This window comes from Sturnus vulgaris, chromosome 1, assembly GCF_052056855.1.
Source record: "Sturnus vulgaris isolate bStuVul1 chromosome 1, bStuVul1.hap1, whole genome shotgun sequence".
In the NCBI taxonomy this organism is placed as follows: domain Eukaryota; kingdom Metazoa; phylum Chordata; class Aves; order Passeriformes; family Sturnidae; genus Sturnus; species Sturnus vulgaris.
In genome coordinates, this window is record NC_142243.1 from 81388649 (window position 1) to 81408375 (window position 19727).

The 19727-nt window shown below is 34.8% G+C and overlaps 1 protein-coding gene across 15 annotated transcripts in view; it reads left to right on the forward strand.

The window, feature by feature from the left end:
• Positions 1–19727, forward strand: part of CDH18 (cadherin 18) — a 490532-nt gene that overhangs the window by 285599 nt on the left and 185206 nt on the right. Inside the window, exon 1 of one of the 15 annotated variants that reach the window (XM_088170664.1) lies at positions 14375–15024. The exons of 13 other annotated variants lie outside the window; for them this stretch is intronic. The gene's annotated coding sequence lies outside the window, so the exon portion shown is untranslated. Of the gene's footprint in view, positions 1–14374; positions 15025–19727 lie in introns of those variants that run through there. One more of the 15 variants, XM_088170702.1, reaches the window with a different exon arrangement.

Consider the following 19727-nt stretch of genomic DNA (forward strand, 5'->3'; position numbering starts at 1 on the left):
AGGAGTAACAGAAAATAAAATGTATTTGTCAATATGATGCCTTAGGGTACCATTCCTAGCATGGTAGTAAAATGAAAATTTAGGTGAAAGGAAAGGAACAGGCTAACTTTACTGATCTAGGGATAGAAGTGTCTCTGGAAGGGTTGGCCACTTCAGACAGACCTTAGAGAATTTTGTAATATGTGAATGGAAGAATTAGCTGAGATGATGGTGCAAAATTGTTTGCTTTTTTGTTTTGTTTAATAGAAAATATTTCTTCATTGTGTTGCCTCTGGTCACAGACAGTATGTGTGCAGCTTATGAGAGAAAGGCTTGAAAGGTCAAAGTGTCATTTATGGAGGAAAAGACCTTCAAGAGGTCAACGAGTCCAACCATTACCCTAACACTGCCAAGTCCACCACCAAACCATCTCCCTGAATGTCACATTTACAGGTCTGTTTAACACCTGCAGGGATGATGACTCCGCCACTTCCCTGAGCAGCCTGTTACAATGACTACCATTTCAGTGAGGAACTTTTTCCTGCTATCCAGTCTAAACCACCTCTGGTATGACCTAAACCTATTTCCTCTTGTCCTATTGTTGGTTACCTTCAAAAAGAGACTGGTGTGCTATGAAAAGACACTGAGTATGTATTGAGTGATATGCAGAATCTATTTACTATTAGTTACTATTTAGTACTGTGCTACTTCTGATGAGCAGATCTTAATGAAAACACTTGATTTGCACCTTTTCAAAGTTGCTATTCTCCATTTGCTGTGTCCCCTATGCTTGGGAAAATGTTTTTTTTTGTTGTGTCCTGTGAGTCATCAGATCTAGGAAGGAAGTGATTTGCAAAACATTTTTCACATGAATATCCCGCTATTTGTCACACAGAATGGAGTTTGTTTTTGTTGGTGGGATATTTTTTTTTGCCTGAAAAGCTTGTGATTGTGACAAATGATGCTATATGAAAAAAGTTGCACCACAGGCTCTCTGGCAGATAAAATTTGCAAATTATGTCAGTTTCCAGAGGTGGAAAATGAAAGTGTAAACTTAAAATCATTTACAGTGTGAGGAACATCCAATTTATTTACTGAGCTCTGCTGTAGTTACTATTACTGCAAAGTTTTTGTATATGATCTTGTACAGTGTTTATTTCAAAGAATATTTTCTCATTGAGAGTAGATAGAAAATATTATTGAAATGGCATTTGATAGGGAAGTATAATGCCTTTTCCAGATACTCGTTGAAGTCAGTGTTCCTGACTGCTACAGAATCTTGGCATTCAACATGTCTTTGTATTGAGAAATTTTGAAGGCTAGACATATACTGACACCCTTGAAAAATCTATTTTATTTTATAACACTGCTTTTCCATAGCTCATAAAAAGTTTATTGGAGTAAAGTTGTGTGTGTAAATCTGTATTGGGGTTATGCACCTGAACTGTTGGACTAACCATGCAGCATGGATTGTCTTTCTTCCTCTTTTTCTTCTCTCTCAAGGCTAACTTCTGTTAGGCGTACAAGTCACTCAGTTGTACATCTTTATATTGACTTGAATTATGAGGAGCACCTTACATACTTAACCCTCTTTAATAACTTTTAAAATAGTCCATTTACACTTTTATGATTTCTTTCTTAGTAAAAAAAAAGGAAAAAAAAAAAGTGCTGTCAGTAATATAGTGTCACGTATGTACAATATGTTTCTATATGTTACTCCCAAGAAATAGAAAAATGGTAATCCCCTTACACTTTGTTCTTACATTTTGTCCTGGAAATTAAAGAACAACAGAGTTTGTCTTAGTGTATTTTGATGAAATTTTGTGAATCCTTACTATGCAAGAGAGCCAACATTATTCAACCAATTAAATTGCCTGGAACAGAGAAATTTCTAATATCTAGTGGGTAATTATGACTTGAGATAGTGTGTTCTTATTGCTCAAATAACTGTATAAAATTTATGAGGTTTGTACTTGCTAATGAACAAAGTGAGGCAGATAGTATTATCAGTTGTTTGACTATTTTGCAGTATTGAAATACGATTTCAGATGATGTTTCTTCTACCAGCAGAACCTGTTTCTTGGCAAGGACCTGAATATAAATTTCCTAGGTAATCCCACTACCAAATGTCACTTATTAGAAGCAGCTTGAGCATAATAAAGATCATAATTAGGTCCTTTACTGGATAGGTAACAGACTGCTTTAGGTACCAGATATCCTTGGTGCTCATGGAGTATTGCAGTTCTTAGCAATACTCTGATTATTTTGCACTTGTAATGATCAGACAATAGTTGTGCACAGGAGGGTGTTTTATCAGTAAAAGGAAAGCATGCAAAAGACCTAACCTTCATTTTGGTTCAGCCAGTGTGGCTGGCTGCATGCTCCATGTGTTTGGTTGATATCTGAATTGAGATAATTTAATATTATTAGATTACTTTTATGGCTTTTAATTTTAGCTTCTTCTGTAAGGAGGGGAACCACATATACAATGACACTCAGATAGAGTGCAATCTGTATTTTAGTTAAAATAACTTTTTATTGGCATATGGAGATGATTCCTAGCAGACATGGAAAAGTCTCAAGAAATAAAACCATTGCTAACACACATGGTCTAATTCAGGTATGGTCTAACACCTAATCTAATAATACATACTGTCTGTATGTCTATCTGATATCCTGTCCTCCTCCACTACTAACAACTTTTTAAACCATTGGCCAGTTCTTGCCAAGTTTCACAGATGGCTAGAAGGCTCAAAGATGTAAAATATCCTATCAATTTTACAAAAATAAGTACTACTTCAAGGAGAAAAGATTGCTGTGTGATAACACCTTCCACTAAATATCTCACAATCACGAAAATACTTGAGTTATTTTGATTTAGCTATATATTATGATATAGCTATGTAGTTCAGATCTTTCCAGGTCTGCTGTGAAACAAGGTGCTAATTGCATCACAAAGGGACAGTCTTCAAAGTTAAGATGGTTGACAATTAAAAAGGACTTCAGATTATGCATTTTTGCTATTTCTACTGTAAAATTATGATTTTATAAATATCTTGTATTTTTGGGTTTCGTTTATTTTTTAAATATACCAGTGAAAAATCGTGCAAGGAATTTTCTTTTTTATTAATTCTTGAAGCCTTCAGTGTTATACCAGAGTGCTTCCACAAAATGGTTAAGTTATTCCTCAATTATACTAGTATATATGGAAGGAGGTTTTGTTGCTTCCTTTATTGGACTTTGTTGAAATTTCTGGTGTATTCTTGTGATTATTTTCTTCTTCTCTTACAGTATATTTATACATTAGAAGTAGCTGAAAAGCTATGCACCAACTTTTAGAATTACAATTTGAACTAATTAGAAAATATCATCCAGAAGCTGAAGTAAAATATAATTCTTAATGGAATACTGATAACTGAAATCTAAGTTTTAGATATATAAAGTTTTTAGAACCTTACAATATGAGAACACAATAAGAAAATATGTTTTAGATAGAATTTTTTGGTGATTGGCCAGTTGGTGTTGATTCTGTTGTAACTAGTTTCAATAAGACTTTCTAAAATAAAATAATAAGATAAAATAAAAGAATAAAACTTTCTCTAAGTGCTTTCTCTGCTTAGTTTGCATGTAAATACTTGGAAATTTTCCATTTTGATTTTCACTGTATTTGACAACAACTACTTTCATTGGTCATAAGTGGTTTGTTTCTGAGGGAGCAAAAGTCTTGAATAAAAAATATCCTTGTGATCATATATTTTATTTCTCTCTTTTGGGAATTGTTTTTCATTAGAATCTCCAACTAGACCTTTGCATAATGATATCACTTCAGTCTGAATAGAAATGGAACACCTGTCTGCTTTCTTTTCTAATCTTGAACTGTATCTTTTGGTAAATAAACAAAAAAATATTGGTAAAACACTTTAGCATCTGAGAATATTGCTTTAAGTACAATTGTTGAACCATCTGTTCTAATCAAATGTATCAGCACTGGTTATTCAGGAGGTTTACATAAATTATTAAGATGTTTTACCACATGAAAATATCTTGCTTTCTATTCATGTGAAATAACATCCTTTTCAAAAGTCTTCAATAAAAACTATATCTGGGAGAAAACAACCTAAGGTCTTAAGAGCACAAAATTTTATCAAATACATGAGGCATTTTAGAAAAGGAAGTATAAGGCTTTAAAATCATTATATTCCACAGAATCAGGAAATATCCTAAGTTGGAAGACCCTATTTAGTCCAGCTCCTGACTCTAAACAGAAAATATTCCTGGCAACCTAAAACTTAAACCACATACCTGCAAGGTTTTTCCAACTCTTTCTTAAATACTTACAGGCCTGGAGCCATCACTGCTTTCCTGGGGACTTTGTTCCAGTGCTGGACCATTATCTCAGTAAAGAACTTTTTCCTGATATCCAATCTGAACATTCCATGATAGAGCTTCAAGCCAATCCCTCACACTGGGTCACCAGACAACAGAGAGAAGAGGTCACCAAATCCGTGAGGCATCCCTCAGTCTTCTCTAAGGAGAGAACACCTGATCTCTTAAATCATACTTTCTAGGCCTTTCACCATCTTTGTTGCCCTCCTTTGAACAAATTCTGATTTTTAAATTTTTTTTTATCCTTTTGTTATTGTGGAGTCCTGACCTGCACACAGTGCTGAGGTGAGGTCATGCCAGTGCAGAGTAGAGCACAACAATCCCTTCTTTCAGCTGGTCAGCTCTACCTTGCTTAATGCTTCTCAGGACAGGAGTGACTTTTGTGGCCATCAGTGACATTGTTGAGGCCTAAGTAAGTCAGTCTTACCACACCCTTTGTACAAATACTGTTCATGCAGAGTATCTTTGTTTTTTCTCCCAGAATATAAACAGTGAAAACCCCCAGCTTTTCTGTGAGATAAATGGTTGGATAAGGACACTGTAGTTCATATTTTCTGCCTGTTGCCTATTAGTGCTACTCCTTATGTTTTGAGAGCTTACTTTATTGTAAAATGTGGAATAGCCTCTGCAATTGGGATAATCTGCTGTGGAGAAAATAACGAGTTTAATGTACAAGGCATTGGACAGAATATATTTTCTATTAGGCTTACCTTAGGAGCTTGGCTTTCCATGAGTTTATTTGTTCAGAAAATCTTTGTATTGCTCCATATTTTTCTTCTTACTACAGATGTAGCAACAGCAATATCTTCAAATTAGTTTTTAAGTCTTTCATTACAACTTTGATTTACAAATACTGAGGTAGTGACTGTGTAACTCTATTGATGCCTGCATAGTTATAGATTTTATCTGGTTGTGCTTTTGGCTCCTGAAGAGTTGATTTACATTAAATAGCTTTGACAAACATGATACAAGTGCTTGGAGAATATAAGATAAACAGGATTCTTGGTAGTAGGTACATTTCAATTGAAAGCTCCAATCTGTCTCAGTAGGGTCTGACAGACTTACTGAGCTTTCACCAGAGTGCTCATTATCACTCTGCTGATGTGTTTAACAGATGCATTTAAGGCTCTTGAAAATTATTTAGGTTTAGTAGACTTGCCATGCTTTCCATTCTCATATTCTATGTCTCAGGAAAGAAAATGGGCTTAAGTAAATTACATTTTTGGTTTGCTTTGTAAGGGGCCCTGAAACAACTTGTTGTGACTGTGCTTTTCATATTTATTTAGGTATATATTTATAAACAAAACAGCATTATGACTGTTAGGCATTATTATGTATGTGTGATTTCCCAATCCTTCAGAATAATATCCAGCTATCATTAATCAAAATACGTTTGCACTTGAATCTACGTGTGAAATACTTTCTGGATCCTACAGTGCTGAACTTAATGCCTCACAAAGTTTAAGCTCCTGTTATTGAAACTATTGACACAGTTACCCTGCAAATTTTCAGTGGACTGCAAGGTGTTACAGGAAAGGTGTTTTAAGCGTTTCCTTTTATCAAAAAATTGTTTGTGTATCTGTAGCTACCAGAGGTCTTGTAAGACTCTTCCTTGTTCTACAGAAAACAAGATAATTTTTGTAAATCTTGGACTGTTTCTTTCTCCTCATCAATTCAAAATATTATAAAGCCCCCAGTTACCTCTCTTTGCCATTATTAAAGAGAGTTATATTATAGTTCTGCTTGACCAGACTGAGTAGTAACATTGATTCCTTTTCAGGAAGAGAGAAATGGATGTTGGATTTGTACTTGCACACTATTTTAAAGATAGATTAGTGATAGCTGCGTTGAAGTCTTAGTGGGTAAGAAAAAGGAGATAAATATAAACTTCTGATTTAGCAAGTGAGTATGATAGGAGGGTATGTGTGAGTATTAGTCTTGTCAGATAGTTCTTTCTAGGAAACAACAATAATTAGTATTCAGAAAAATAAGTATAAGAATAGTCCTGGATATGCTGGGTTGTTTTGTCCAGCATAACTGAATGGACATATTGAAACAAGGAAATAGGCAAGTTCTGTCTGTCAGCCAAAAGTTGTCACCATGAGAAAAAATATGGCTTGCAGAATGATTGTGATTTATGACAAATTATCTTATCAAGGAGAACAAACAAACAAACAAACAGAAAGGACTATGTAATGAACCTGCCACTTAATTTTCATAGCAACCAATAAAAACAAATGTTTACCTGCAGTAAGTCTTAGGTAATTGCAGCTCATGAGTTTAACTTGTAAGGTCAACTTCAATTATTTTTCATTTAGTAAAGAAAGAAAAGTCAGAGAAATCCTCATATCCTAAATACTTGCTATGAACATGGTTTTCTATAAAAGGCACATATATTAAAAAAAATGTAATATTTTTGTGTTCCAAACAGATTAATTTCCTGAGTACTTCTTATAATACTATCAGGATTGTAGAAAGAGAAAAAGATTCCTGCTTCTATGAGTCATTGTCCTTGATAATGAAGGTGAGAGAAAAGAAGACTCAAGAGAGAGTTCATGGTACTAGTCCTGTATTACATGAAATGTGGTACCAAACATAGAAAAGAGAGGAGAATTAAGTACAAAGAGTGATTCAGCTACATTTTTGAGATCATCAACTACTTTGCCTTCACTTGTAGCACTTCAACCAAATTTTGAAAAGCCCCTGTCATCAATTTACTGTTGCTCTACTGAATGACAGGGTAGCCAAGCTAACACTAAGTCAAAAATGTAATCTGCATGGTGTATCTTGTAGTGACAATGGAAACTCTTAAGTGAAGGATAGATATCAACAAGGGGATAGTTTTCTGAGTGGATTTTTTAATAAATGTTATATATCACATCTTTTCATAAATATGAGGAGACAACTTGTAGTTATCACTTTTACCACATTCTCTCAGGCTTTTATAAAGGCTTCCCAGCCACAATATCTGCAGAGAATAGCCAGCATTTCGTGTTCTCCAAGATTCCCAGATTACTCGCTTTGTTGTTTTCGGCTCGGTTTGGGTTTTTTTGTAATTGTTTTTGCTTTGTTTTGTTTTGGTTTCTAATGTATATATTTATTTGCAAAGACATGCTAGCTCTGAATCTTTTCTCAAGTTTAAATAAAGTTATAGCTTGGGCTGTGCATTTAGTACTGTAAGTGAACTCTTCATTGTGCAACTCAATTTTATCCATAGCTGAGTTTATTATTTACTACAACTGTCAGTATGCCATAGGAAATGCATGGTTCTGTACAAGTATGTTTCCTTCCAAAGCAAAATGGGAGGGTGGGAACATGCATAATGCCTTTATAAAATCATTATTTGAGAAAATGCAAAATATATCACAGCAGTAAAATTGATCTGCCTCCTCGATAAACGTATAAAAAATCTGTCCTATTTTTTAGAGTGGGATGTTTTCTGCAATTAACTGAGTATTTTGTACAAATGCCTTGTTCTTTTCTTTTCAGCCTATGCATAAAATAACTCATGGTGACACTGACACACTTTATCTTCAGAGCCATCACAGAATATTGTAATTCCATCCCTACAACATTGTGAAAGTTGATGCATTCATTTAAGCAAAGCTAGAGCTGTACCTTCTGCCAGATCACACATTTCACAATGTCAGCCAAGAAGATAATTTAGGAGGATGATTTTTGCATACTAAGAGTCAGACTGAGAACATTGGCACTCCTTTAAGTACTCAATTTATGCCTTGTCACTAATCATGAAGATACAAAACAGATACCTTAAGCTCTGGGCTCTTATCCAGCTGGGCCACTTATTCTGGAGCATGGAGCAGTGTGGGTTCTGGTAGGGTGCTCTGAACACCGTCAAAATCCCAAGCTGTAGTAGAGGGGCCTAATCTCAATGTTAGAGTCACTCATGGAAAAAGCAGATGTTTTCCTGTAACCTGACAAGAACCTACAGCTGCATCATTTTCATATGGAAGCCAACTTTCTCTCTTATCAGAACAGGAATATGATTAGAAAATTTCTCATAATGTTACATCCCAGCTCTGAATAGGAAAAATATATGAACACAATTCCTTTTTCAAAGTTTATATATGTCTGTAAAATATTTGCTCCAAATACAAACAACAAAGTAAATAGATAGTATTTTTTGTTTTTTCTTTGATTATTCATCTCCTAATAATTGAGTTTTGTTATGCAGCAATGACTTTTTCTATAATGGAGTATATATTTCCCACCTTGTATTATTATATTTCCTTCATTCTTTGATTTTCAATGGTCTAACAGAATGCAACTATTTATTTTGAAAAATAATAAACTTTCTTCTGCATTACTGAATAAATAAATACTACTTTCCTGCTAGTGTGTGACAAAAGAACTACTTGGTATTATAAGACTTCAGCGAGGAAGAGCTTTCCAAGCATAGAGATTTGAAATATTTTAGAGAATATTTTTTTGCTATAATTTAATATTTCTGATTTTTTCTTTTTATTATAATTTTTCAAATCTATAATCTGAATTATCATGCGTGGTACTAAAATCTTTGGACTTTTTTTTTTTTCTATAGTCAAAACAGGAAAATATTGTTATAGAGCAAAATGAGAACTTCTGGAAAACTTAGCTTCAAGTCATTGAAATCATCAAATGATTGATTTCTTTTGCTTAAAATATGACTACTAAAATATATTTTCAAATATATTGGAAAAAAATTGAAAATAAGATGGTCACATTCTAATGTAGATGCAACAGCAATTTTCTACAGAATTTAAGCATTCTACAACAAAAACATTCTGATCTGATTCAACTGGTGTCTATGTGAGTGGACAACTGAAAGAGTTGCCTCCACTTAATATTAAAATCATTTTTTATTATTAGAGAATATGACAGGGATCAACATAATGGAATAATAAAATTGCTAATGATATAAATGTGTGTTCCTCACTCCTTTTTTTTTATTCATTCTTTTTAAAAAAACATAGTCTTTAATTTTAGAACAGTGTGGATGTGTTAGTGAAGAATAAGGCAGTTGAAAGGGTGAATAGAAGTTCAAAATGAAACATATTTTGTCTTGAAGGTGGGTACTTTTTGCTGTTTTACATAGTAATGTTTGAGCTTCTCTTTCGGATTTTGTGTCCTTATAATTCAGATTGAATCAGAAATATTTCAAGGCAGACAAGAGTAAAAGAGAAGGTATAATACAATTAAAAACTAATGAATTATTCTTACATAATGTGTGTGTTAATGTGTGTGCAAAAATTCTATCCATGCTGGGGAGTTATATGTTACCTTCTTTGCAATTCAGGGAACCACAAGAGTAAATATTATAGACTAACATTTGAAGAACACAGGACCATTGAATTGAAATGTTATCTTCAGCCAAGAGCTGAAATTCCATCTCCTCAGCTCACTTTTATGCATGTACTTTGAGCTCATTAGAGTAAGCTTTGTTGAACATTTCCTCTTTTTCTTCTTGAAATCACACATAGTGTGATAAAGCAGTTTCAGACCTGTTACAGAAGAAAACATATAGGCAAGCTGACATTTTAGTTAATACGAAGAGAATATTTGGTTATAGTGAGATTTGAGTTTTGCTCCTTTTTATTTGTCAACCAAGAGTAATTTCCAAAATTCCTGGGATCAATGGACATTCAGCCATCATTCCTGGCATCACAGGAACAGTTTCCTTTAACCTAGAACCTTGAGGAACCATCTGTCATGTGGGGTTTTTTGCAGATAAGGAGTTTTACTCTTCCCTCCCTCCCATTCCTATTCCCTCCTCAGTCTACCTGGAAGTGTGAGCATGATTGAAAGAGAAATCAGGGATTTCACCTGTACAAAATCTCAGAAATTGTTCCTTTTATATCCATGAAATGTGTAGGACTTCACTGGCTATTTGCACTTATACTATATTTTCTGAGTTTCACACACAAAATTTCTTCCACAGTGACTGGCACAAAGTAAGGGGTTCTCATCTGCATGCCTTTTTTTCTCCAAGGAATCAAGGATTTTATGAACCAAGTCACTTATTTTGTTCTGATGTGTGTTTTCCACTCCATTTATTAAAAAGCTGTGAGCAATTTCTTCAGAATTCGTTTGAGTGAGGAAGAAAACAACAAAACTTGCAGGAAACAGGGATGTTAAGTTAATATTATTGAAGCAAATCATACCAAGCAAACTGATTACAATGTGACAAGCATTTACACCTGGTTTTCTCCACTAACTCATAAAATTCAAATTAATTCATTTTTTCTCTTTTTATAACATGGTTACTATAATATTAATAGAAAAATTTCTTGAGTTCTTTGAAGCTACAGGGTATATAGAGAAAAGATGAAAGAAGATGCTTCCTAAATCATACCAATCACAATGATTAGGCATACAAGCACCCTGTAAACTAACTGTTCCAAAAAGACTTTTTCTCTCTATAATATAGGCATCAAAACCTCAGCTGTCACCTCAGTGCATCTGTGATTGCTCTTCCCCTTCATTAAACAGTTGCTTGTCTCTTTTGGCAGCCCCATCACTGGGATTCTATTTACCCTATTTTGAGTTAATTAATTGTCTAGAGTCTGCAGTTCCACAACTCCATCCAGGAAACTATGGAAATTATGGAGATATTCAAGAACTGTCTGCATACAATCCTGTGCTCTGTGCTCTAGGATGACCCTGCTTGAGCAGTGAGGTTGGACCAGATGACCCAGCGTGGTCCTTTCCAACCTGACCCTCTCTGTGATTCTCTGATATTGATGCATGAAGAAGCTTTTTGATGTTGTATAGAAAGCTGTCTCACAGACCCTTATTTATTACCATTTTTCTTCTCTCTGCTGCTTTTTACATGACCATAGACAAACAGCAATGCATATTTGTAAACAGGGAAAACTGAAGGATTAGTTGCTATGTGAATATCTGATTGTATTTTAGATTTGGTATTTAAAGAAGCAAAAATCAAAAACCCCAAACCTTTCAGTACACAGAGTCATCAAAGTTGTTTTTATAGGATGTGATTTGTATTGATCCTTTTGTCATAAGGACAGTGTCAGATACTGACTGATCCTATGCTTGAATTTGTTGATTCCATTTACATTTCACACATGAAGAGTTTGTTTGAATGGCCTGAGGAGAAGAAAGACCTTTTTCTACTGGACCTTCATGTATACTTGTATAAAAGGAAGCCTAAGTTTTTAATTCTTTTAAAATATTAAGTCATAGGGGCAAAAAATGGTGAAGTTGTAGTAATAATAAATAGTATTTCAAAGGCCATTCAGCTTTTAAAACAGTGTGAAGACAGCTGGCTTTTCTTGTGTTAAGGGAGAGAAAAGAACATCAGAAAAGTCTTTTCTGCACTAGAGTACGAGGTCTGTGCCTCAGTCTGTTCCCACCATGCTGCCTTTGCAGTAATGACTCCCACACCCTCATAGGAAGGGTCACTGCTGAAGCTGGGGTTAAGCATCTGTGTTGCTCATTCAGCTTCCTGAAATGATTAACAAAGGACAGGTTTCAGATGACATGTAGTGGATCTCAGTGGAAGGAGCCACTTTTGATCCAGGGTTCTGATTTTAATACCCAACTCTCTGAGGAAGCAGGAGGAACTCTGTCCTGAATCCTCTGTTGAGAAAAGTACAGCAGGGTTCACTGTAGGTGAAACACACTGCTGCAATCCCAACTGAACCACTTTATCAGAATTAGCTGGAAAAAGTGTATCTTTAATTCAATTACATATTCCTGTAACTGAGCCTCTAATTCAAATGCAGAGTGCCCCTATATTTTCTGCTCTATTTGAATGGAAGAAATGGGAAAGGGACCACTGAGAATAGTACTGTAAGGCACAGAAAAGCTATTTATATGCAGGAATATAAATACAATTTGAAGGCAAAACCTGAATAAATGGATGTAGAATATATCATGGATACACACGGATAGATAGAAACTTGTGCATGTTCAGATATAAATAAGTGGCTTATTAAAATGTGCACTTTTTCCTTCTCTCGTAACCTTTTCCCAGTTCCATATTTTCCCCTATTATGTGTATATACAACAAGGAGACAGGTACTGTTGTATATAGAGAGATTCCAATTTTAGTTTGATTCAATGTTCTCTGTACAGCCAAATCTGAAGGACTCTTTCAGCCCATTCAAGTAATCAACATTAATCCAAACAAATAGTTGTTTATATCTATGTTTTGTAACTTTGGTGAATTAGTATTACATGAACAAGGTATGTTGCTTTGTCCAAATAAGCAAAAAAACTCCACTGTTTTCCCTCTGTAAGTTGCATCACTTTTAAGAATATTTCTCTAATAACCTCATTTCGCAGCAGCTGTCACACAAATTAAAGTTATATATGATGAATGCACATAAGACAAGCTGCAGAGAGGGGATGGGTTATCTGATGGAGGATATTTTTTGTCTTCAACTCAGTTTTGTGAGCTAGATTTAATACATGAACAGAATCTTGTGTGCTGTATTTTTGGGTGTTGTACTGCAGCATGTTACGCAGACTTAGATGTTAAAGAGATACCATGATGACAAAATAAATATTTATTTCTGTTACAGGGGAAATCTGGGGAAAAAATAAAGTTAAAGCAAAGAATAATTGTTTATTTACCTCTTGAATAAAATTTCTTGTTTTACATATACCTTGTTTCTGGAATTATGACAGGAGCAGACTGAAATTTTTTCTTAAAGAAGCCTTGAACACTAGTTTTCCTAGAATTTTCTTTAATAATGAGCCTTAAGAACAAGAGAAGATTTTCTTACTGCTATGTTGTGATTATGCCAAGACGCTGTGGATCTTTTCTGAGTAGGGAAAACATTATTAGTGTTACCCTTTATTTATTGTGGAACGTTCAAGGGAGTATATCAAAGACCTAAAAATAAAACTGGTATTTTTGTATTTTCTTTTGATGCCTTTGTTAATATTTTATAAACCTTTTCAAAATAAAGCAAACCACAAGAAATGCATGCTAGCTTAGTGAATGAGAAGTTGTATTCCTGTATAGCTACAATAAATTATTAATTTTTATTTCTGTAATTTTGAGTGAAACAAACACACAGAGAGCTAAGCTTACATAATTTGACCTCTCTGCATGGTTATTACACTTTGAATCTCACATTTCAGTAGCTTCCCTATTATTTGAAAAAGTCAGTGTATTTCATCAAGTAATGTATATGTGAGAAAATTTTACATCCTTCTGTGAGTTTGCTACTGCACACTACTTTCTACTGAACATTTTAAGTCATGCAAGTTATGTTCATTATAAATAGACAGGATGATCTGTGGACTCAATAAAGTGACTGAGGTGATTTGCTAATGGCTATGACTTTAGCAGATGCAATAAAAAAGTGCACGGAAGAACATGCAAAATAATTTTTCTTTTATTCTTGGTTATAGCTCCAGCTGTATTTGAGCTAACCTGTAGTGATCCTTCTCTCCCTAGTTAACATTTTCGAGCTGAATCAATCCAGCTTCCTGAGCTGTGATCTTCATGCTTCTTATCCACTATCAATGCCTCTGAAGGTGCTGGAGAACCCCAGGGAGGATTGTAATGGATCTAAATACACCTATTCTGTATTTAGAATTCAGAGTAGACCTGTCTGTTCCAAACATGTATTTTGGGTGCAGCTAAAACTGTGGCCACACCCACTATCATTAGTCTAGTTGCAAAGTCCAGTCCACAGACCAAATATTTGTATGGCAGCAAAGTGCAGATCTGTATGCAGGGCATCTTGGTCATCCAAGGCAGAATGTAAGCAAACAGCAAAGACTGAGACTATGTGTTCCAGTCTGCACATGTGAATGGACAGCAAATTAAATATGGGGCAACCATGAGAAGAAAGGAGGAACTGATGTGTTTGTACATTGGTATAATTTTTTTATTTTTTAACTTTTGTGGCCTTTTTCCATTCTGCCTCTCTGTTGCTCTTTAATGTGTACTTTCTTAAGCTCCAGTTTCTGGAACTGAAAAATTTATTTTAAAATTCCAGCTTAAATTAAAAAAAAAACCAAAAAAAAAAAAAAAAAAAAAAAAAAAAACAAAAAACCAAAAAAAACCAAAAGCAAAACCAGGAGGATTTTTCCTTTAGTGTGCAAGAAAGATCTAAAACATTATTTCATTGTACTCTCCAGTCTCAGAAACCAAATTAAAAGCAGTCTTCTTCTTTTTCTCTCCCAAAGCTGACCTCTGAGAATTTAGTGCTCTCAGTTAATTTAGCTTCTGTAAGAGTTACAGAAAATTTGTGGCATCAAAACAAAAGTCGCTATCTTGATAACCCATATTTCTATGACAAAAAACATCAGTATTTTTGAATTAGTGTGCAAAAGTAATGAGAAGAAGCTGGAAAAAAAGTATCTATGTGCACTTCTCGTGGGAGAATATCTGCACATGCAGTGTATGAGACAGTATAAAGATACAATGGGGCATTTATTTATTGCTGTTTAGATTGCCTTTTATTTATTCCCTTGCTTTCCATGAATCCAAAGTTGTCATCCCAATTGCATATATACTGAAAAATATTTTATTTGTAAAAAAAAAAAATTACCACCAAAACTAAATCTCCATCGTCTTTTCTATTTCTCTATCAGGCCATCTGCCTGCCACTTGTAGGGAGTGAATGAATAAAAGAAAATAAAGTGGTATAACAAATTTTAAAAAGCCAGTTGATTCAGGTAAGTGATGTACCTGGTAGGATTTAGCAAACCAGTTTAGATTAAACAAATGGTTCTGTATCTTTTAGACATACAGGAAAGTGGATACAACTGTGTCACTTGTGTGTAACCTTATCACACCTCTGAGTAAAATGTTACCTGTCATATTATATGAGAAATAAGTTTAAAACTTTTGATATTTTTATCCACTGAAAGACAAGAAAAAAAAATATATGCGTTATCATGATATTTAATCTGTAGATCAAAAGGAAGGAAAAAACCCAGCATCTGAGGTTGCTGTTCCCACAGAGTTGTAGGATTAAAATGAATTATTTGAGTTGCAAAAGTGCTTGGAAGCTAGAACAGTCTTTGAGGTTAAGGCAAGTTAATTAGTGCAGGAATAGTCCTTTTCATAATGAATGAGCACTGTGACATTTTATGTTTACAGCAGTCACTGTAATCATCTGTGCTAAGGAGTGGCTTGATTTCACAGAACTTCCTCATGGTGCAGTTCAAAGCCAGTAAAAAGCTGTCCCATGGCATCAGTAATGGTCATGGGACAGACCACCTTCAGTTACATAGTGGAAGGCATCTGCTACAGACCACATGCCCAAACAGGAAAAGCAGATAAATTCTCTGAGCTTAAGGAAGTATTATGACTGGAAAAATCATGGAAAATCTTACCAACTTTACTGTCTGCTGGAAGGGGAGAATAACATGACAGAGTGCAAGCAAAGAAAGATATGCTTGTTCTGTGTTAAAGACAATTTCTTGCACAAGTAATCAATAGGCCGATTAGAGCAGATGTTCTGCAGACCTGTTACTTACCCCAAAAAAAAGGGAAGAACTGGGTATATATGTGTGTGTATATGTATATATATGTATATTCATATTTAAAGATAGGAAGGTCCCTTAATTGCAGTGACCACAAGACTAAGTTTAAAATTCTGGGAAAAAAAAAAAAAAAGAAAATTACCGTGGCGAATAGAATCATATGGATTTGGAGAGAAAGAACTTTGCCTTGTTCAGGAATCTTCTTGGCAGGATCCCATAAGAGTCTGAACTGGAGAATAGAAGTGGCATGGAGTGCTGATTGACCATCAAGGACAATGTCACTGGTTAGAGTGCTCTATGCCAGTATGCAGAAAGAAGCCACACAGGTATTGCAGAAGACCCACAGTGGTGAACAGCAGAATCTTGATTGAAGATAAGCAAAACTAGAATGTACACAGAGGTAGAATTTGGGATGGCTTTCCCGGTTATTTCTGACAGAAGCATTGCCCAAGCATGTAGAGGTGAGATTAGGAAAGCAGTAGCTCAGTTGGATCAAGAGCTATAAAAGAAACAAGGATGACTTTTGTGAGTACATTGGCAGCAAAAGGCAGCCTAGGGAAACTGAGCCCATTGCTCAGTGGGGCAGAGGATTTAATGACAAAGGACATAGAAAAGGTCAAGCTGTCAGAAAGTTCATGAATTTCAACAAAGGTGAATGCTGAGTCTTGCATCTAGGTTGGAATAATTTGCCATGCAGCAGTATGGGCTTGGAGCCAGCAGGGCAGAAAATATTCTCTTTGCAGAGAAGGTCATGAGCAGGTCTTGGTAAAGAAAGTCAAGAAAAGAAAGCCAACTGCATTCTGCAGAATATTAGTAAGAAAGAATCCAGTAGGCTGAGGGGAGTAAACCTCCTCCTCTATTAAGCACTTGTGGGACTATATCTGGAGTATTGTGTGCAGTTTGAGCACTCCATTTACATAAAATACATTGATATCTTGGAGCAAACTGAAGAAGCTACTGAGATGATGAGGGGTATTGGAGTACACAATGAATGAGGAGAGGTTAAGAGACCTGGGTTTGTGTAGTCCTAAGAAGACAAGCTGCAGGGAGGGTCTTACTGCTCTCTTCAGCTACTAAATGACAGCCTACAGAGAAGATGGAGATGGACTCTTAATGATGCATGACAGTATAGCAAAATACAATGGGTATAGCTGGTGCATGAGAAATTTTGGTCAGAAAAACATAAATATAATGAGAACAATCAAATAGTGGAACGGGATTCCCAGTGTGGTGTGCAATCTCCACATTAAAGATATGCTGAACTTGACTGGAAAGTACCTGAATAAACTAATATCCTTGTCCTTACTTTGAAAAGGGGTCCCTTGAGACTATGTAATTCTACTGCTCTATAATCACTGCTTAAAATAAGATAGATCATTTAAAAAACAAACAAACATACAAACAACCAAAAACAAACCAACAAAAAAAAAAAAAAACACAAAAAAACCCCAAACAAACAAAAAAAAAAAAAAAAAAAGAGAAAAGTGACATGAGTATAAAATAAATATTTAAAGTACCTAACTTTTAATCCTGAAGTTTCCTTTATTATTTGAATGTAAAACTTAGTTGCATTTCTGAGAAAACAGATAGAAACTGAAATGCAGCATTATCACTTGGTTTCTGGCACAAATAACAAAAGGTATATGGAGAAGCTCTTGCTAGGAGCTCCTGAGTTTTATCTTCTGATTTTCAGAAAAGAGCTGTATGCAGAAGTATCAAGATAAGCACCGAAGATGCTTCTGACTTTATCTGAATTGAACTCTACTGTCAAAAAAAATTGACGTTTGTTAATTATTTATGATGGGTCCACAAATAAATTGAATGAAAACCAATCATGCAGTGCTGGGGTTTTGACCATATTTTGATTTTTCACAGTTACTAAGAGGTCAATACAGCTTTTTGTATGACAAATATTTTTGCTACGTCAGAACATCATTAAGTGAAAACCATTTCCAGTATTCTTATTAAAATAATTTATGACTTTATTGGAAGTAAGGCCAGGACTTTAATATCACTTTGTCATTTCACTGCACTATTTAAACAGAAAGAAAAAAACAAAAATATTCCTGGTTAACCTGAAAGTGAGTTTGGAGTAAGCATTATTAGTCATTAATATTTCCAGCAGCAGTAGAAGAGTATTCTGCTTCTAGTAAAAATATCTGAATATCTCAGGATACAAATAAATGAACTCCCAGTGGTAATTAAGGCTGACATGGATTTTAATGGAGGCATTGAGGTTTTTTTTCCTGGTTTGGTTTGTTGTGTGTTTTTTTGTTTTTTTTTTTAATCCATTGAAGTGAGTAATGTACTCTTATCTGGACAAAATATTCCATTGCTGTTAATTTGCCAAGAATTCTGGGCTCTAAGGAAATACATAAATAAAAAACAGAGGTTTATTTCTCTATGAAGAACAAAATGTAACTGTTTCTATTTAACTGTAGTGATTGTACTGTATTTAGTCTCCAGCCTTTCACGGTTTCGTAAATAAAACTTAATTTCTTTCAATGCGCCTGAAGTACATGGGAATGTGTATGTACTTACATTATGTCAGTAAATTAGTATAAGCATTATTTATGCCAATTAAAAGAAAGAGGTATTTATAGAAATTTCTTAATAATTCTTGATACTGAAATAGTGGAGATATAAATTTTGATGTTGTTAACAGCAACTTCAACAGCATCTTGATAAACCTTAGAGGCTTGACTGTCAAGATTGTCAAAATTACAGCCAGAGACATGTTAATAGCTGTGGTGGTGTTGTTTTCTACCTAGAGATGGACTGAGGGAGGTGACCCTTCTGTGAGATTTATTGTAAGACTTTGTGCAGGACAGAGGATCAGACTGTAGCTATAATTTTACTTCCCATTAGCTGTCAGTTTAAAATCTGCTGGGAAGATGTCCTATTCAGAGATTTCTTTATAGTACAGCCTAAAATTACATATTTGAGCATATTCAGTTGACAGTTACATGAAAGTAATGATATAGTTGAGAGGAAATAAATACTTCGAAGCCAATGAAACTTAGTTCCATGAGTGAATGGAAATTTTCTTAGAACATACCCTCCATGGGATGAATATAATTTAAACATATATGAAACAAGAAATAGTTTTATAATTATACATATTGAAGGCCTATTCTAATATTAAGCAGCATGTGATAATTATACTTTACAGTTTTATTCTTATGTATTCTGCAATTTTTAGTTTGCACTATTTTACTTAAAGCATTGCAAGCTAATGACTTTCAGACATGATAATCAGGGTGTGGTGTCCCTGAAAATCATCTAATAACTTCGTACAAAATGGTGGTTTCACAAATACTAAACTTGATTGATTGACTCAACTACTTTGCAGTAATCATTGAGGGTGGGGTGGAGAGGAGGAGTTAGTCGATGGTTGGGAAGATTTTGAAATTGGCAGATGATTTCCTCATTGAGCTCCAGTCAGCTTCATGCTGTGTGAACCAGAAGCCTCTCTGGCTTTTGCAAAAAGAATGTCAAATCTTTTTCCTGAGCAATTTCAGTTACAGATGCAAAAAAATCTGCCTGTACAATTCCAGGGCATTTATCTTTGAGTTATACTGAGAGATGAGTATGTCTGGCTCTGAGAGGGATGTAAGCTGAGGGAAAGGAATGATTTTCTGGATCAGAGAGAATTACATTTCTGCTAGAAACAGGGAATACCTTTAGAATCTGCCCTATGAGGGAAATTAGGTTTGAAGTTTTTTTTTTACTCTGTTGAGCTATAAGGCTAAACCCTGGGACTTGGCATAGAATATACAATGATTTTCAGTGATGGAGAATCACTTTATGGAGAGACCCACCCAGACTGAAAGGGAAGCTGGAGTGAGCTTTGGGTATTTTTTTTTTCAGGCTTAGTGGTAAACTGTTGG